This window comes from Borostomias antarcticus (genome assembly GCF_949987555.1).
Source record: "Borostomias antarcticus genome assembly, contig: scaffold_53, whole genome shotgun sequence".
Taxonomy (NCBI): domain Eukaryota; kingdom Metazoa; phylum Chordata; class Actinopteri; order Stomiiformes; family Stomiidae; genus Borostomias; species Borostomias antarcticus.
The window spans coordinates 1,155,820-1,160,000 of NW_028176149.1; positions in this window are offsets into that span (position 1 = coordinate 1,155,820).

Below are 4,181 nucleotides of genomic sequence, written 5' to 3' on the forward strand. Positions count from 1 at the left end.
GATGTTCCTACACAGCAGCCATTGAGGATGTTCCTACACAGCAGCCAATGAAAATGTTCCTACACAGCAGCCAGATTGTGACATCACAGAGCATCCCTGTGATGTCACAATCTGGCTGCTGTGTAAGAACATTTTCATTGGCTGCTGTGTAGGAACATCCTCAATGGCTGCTGTGTAGGAACATCTTCATTGGCTGCTGTGTAGGAACAGTCTCATTGGCTGCTGTGTCTATCTATCTATCTATCTATCTATCTATCTATCTATCTATCTATCTATCTATCTATCTATCTATCTATCTATCTATCTATCTATCTATCTAATGTCTCTATCTCTATCTATCTATCTAGTGACTCTCAGGGCGGCGCGGCCCCCTTTTATACCCTTCCTGGACGATGAAGATGTTCCTGCACATGAAGATGTTCCTACACAGCAGCCATTGAGGATGTTCCTACACAGCAGCCAATGAAAATGTTCCTACACAGCAGCCAGATTGTGACATCACAGAGCATCCCTGTGATGTCACAATCTGGCTGCTGTGTAAGAACATTTTCATTGGCTGCTGTGTAGGAACATCCTCAATGGCTGCTGTGTAGGAACATCTTCATTGGCTGCTGTGTAGGAACAGTCTCATTGGCTGCTGTGTCTATCTATCTATCTATCTATCTATCTATCTATCTATCTATCTATCTATCTATCTATCTATCTATCTATCTATCTATCTATCTATCTATCTATCTATCTATCTATCTATATGTCTCTATCTCTATCTATCTATCTAGTGACTCTCAGGGCGGCGCGGCCCCCTTTTATACCCTTCCTGGACGATGAAGATGTTCCTGCACATGAAGATATTCCTACACAGCAGCCATTGAGGATGTTCCTACACAGCAGCCAATGAAAATGTTCCTACACAGCAGCCAGATTGTGACATCACAGAGCATCCCTGTGATGTCACAATCTGGCTGCTGTGTAAGAACATTTTCATTGGCTGCTGTGTAGGAACATCCTCAATGGCTGCTGTGTAAGAACATCTTCATTGGCTGCTGTGTAGGAACAGTCTCATTGGCTGCTGTGTCTATCAATCTATCTATCTATTTATCTATCTATCTATCTATCTATCTATCTATCTATCTATCTATCTATCTATCTATCTATCTATCTATCTATCTATCTATCTATCTATCTATCCATCTATCTATCTATCTATCTATCTATCTATCTATCTATATGTCTCTATCTCTATCTATCTATCTAGTGACTCTCAGGGCGGCGCGGCCCCCTTTTATACCCTTCCTGGACGATGAAGATGTTCCTGCACATGAAGATGTTCCTACACAGCAGCCATTGAGGATGTTCCTACACAGCAGCCAATGAAAATGTTCCTACACAGCAGCCAGATTGTGACATCACAGAGCATCCCTGTGATGTCACAATCTGGCTGCTGTGTAAGAACAGTTTCATTGGCTGCTGTGTAGGAACATCCTCAATGGCTGCTGTGTAGGAACATCTTCATTGGCTGCTGTGTAGGAACAGTCTCATTGGCTGCTGTGTCTATCTATCTATCTATCTATCTATCTATCTATCTATCTATCTATCTATCTATCTATCTATCTATCTATCTATCTATCTATCTATCTATATGTCTCTATCTCTATCTATCTATCTAGTGACTCTCAGGGCGGCGCGGCCCCCTTTTATACCCTTCCTGGACGATGAAGATGTTCCTGCACATGAAGATGTTCCTACACAGCAGCCATTGAGGATGTTCCTACACAGCAGCCAATGAAAATGTTCCTACACAGCAGCCAGATTGTGACATCACAGAGCATCCCTGTGATGTCACAATCTGGCTGCTGTGTAAGAACATTTTCATTGGCTGCTGTGTAGGAACATCCTCAATGGCTGATATGTAGGAACATCTTCATTGGCTGCTGTGTAGGAACAGTCTCATTGGCTGCTGTGTCTATCTATCTATCTATCTATCTATCTATCCATCTATCTATCTATCTATCTATCTATCTATCTATCTATCTATCTATCTATCTATCTATCTATCTATCTATCTATCTATCTATCTATCTATCTATCTATCTATCTATCTATATATCTATCTATCTATCTATCTATCTATCTATCTATCTATCTATATGTCTCTATCTCTATCTATCTATCTAGTGACTCTCAGGGCGGCGCGGCCCCCTTTTATACCCTTCCTGGACGATGAAGATGTTCCTGCACATGAAGATGTTCCTACACAGCAGCCATTGAGGATGTTCCTACACAGCAGCCAATGAAAATGTTCCTACACAGCAGCCAGATTGTGACATCACAGAGCATCCCTGTGATGTCACAATCTGGCTGCTGTGTAAGAACATTTTCATTGGCTGCTGTGTAGGAACATCCTCAATGGCTGCTGTGTTGGAACATCTTCATTGGCTGCTGTGTAGGAACAGTCTCATTGGCTGCTGTGTCTATCTATCTATCTATCTATCTATCTATCTATCTATCTATCTATCTATCTATCTATCTATCTATCTATCTATCTATCTATCTATCTATCTATCTATCTATCTATCTATCTATCTATCTATCTATCTATATGTCTCTATCTCTATCTATCTATCTAGTGACTCTCAGGGCGGCGCGGCCCCCTTTTATACCCTTCCTGGACGATGAAGATGTTCCTGCACATGAAGATGTTCCTACACAGCAGCCATTGAGGATGTTCCTACACAGCAGCCAATGAAAATGTTCCTACACAGCAGCCAGATTGTGACATCACAGAGCATCCCTGTGATGTCACAATCTGGCTGCTGTGTAAGAACATTTTCATTGGCTGCTGTGTAGGAACATCCTCAATGGCTGCTGTGTAGGAACATCTTCATTGGCTGCTGTGTAGGAACAGTCTCATTGGCTGCTGTGTCTATCAATCTATCTATCTATCTATCTATCTATCTATCTATCTATCTATCTATCTATCTATCTATCTATCTATCTATCTATCTATCTATCTATCTATCTATCTATCTCTATCTATCTATCTAGTGACTCTCAGGGCGGCGCGGCCCCCTTTTATACCCTTCCTGGACGATGAAGATGTTCCTGCATATGAAGATGTTCCTACACAGCAGCCATTGAGGATGTTCCTACACAGCAGCCAATGAAAATGTTCCTACACAGCAGCCAGATTGTGACATCACAGAGCATCCCTGTGATGTCACAATCTGGCTGCTGTGTAAGAACATTTTCATTGGCTGCTGTGTAGGAACATCCTCAATGGCTGATATGTAGGAACATCTTCATTGGCTGCTGTGTAGGAACAGTCTCATTGGCTGCTGTGTCTATCTATCTATCTATCTATCTATCTATCTATCTATCTATCTATCTATCTATCTATCTATCTATCTATCTATCTATTTATCTATCTATCTATATGTCTCTATCTCTATCTATCTAGTGACTCTCAGGGCGGCGCGGCCCCCTTTTATACCCTTCCTGGACGATGAAGATGTTCCTGCACATGAAGATGTTCCTACACAGCAGCCAGATTGTGACATCACAGAGCATCCCTGTGATGTCACAATCTGGCTGCTGTTTAAGAACATTTTCATTGGCTGCTGTGTAGGAACATCCTCAATGGCTGCTGTGTTGGAACATCTTCATTGGCTGCTGTGTAGGAACAGTCTCATTGGCTGCTGTGTCTATCTATCTATCTATCTATCTATCTATCTATCTATCTATCTATCTATCTATCTATCTATCTATCTATCTATCTATCTATCTATCTATATGTCTCTATCTCTATCTATCTATCTAGTGACTCTCAGGGCGGCGCGGCCCCCTTTTATACCCTTCCTGGACGATGAAGATGTTCCTGCACATGAAGATGTTCCTACATAGCAGCCATTGAGGATGTTCCTACACAGCAGCCAATGAAAATGTTCCTACACAGCAGCCAGATTGTGACATCACAGAGCATCCCTGTGATGTCACAATCTGGCTGCTGTGTAAGAACATTTTCATTGGCTGCTGTGTAGGAACATCCTCAATGGCTGCTATGTAGGAACATCTTCATTGGCTGCTGTGTAGGAACAGTCTCATTGGCTGCTGTGTCTATCTATCTATCTATCTATCTATCTATCTATCTATCTATCTATCTATCTATCTATCTATCTATCTAT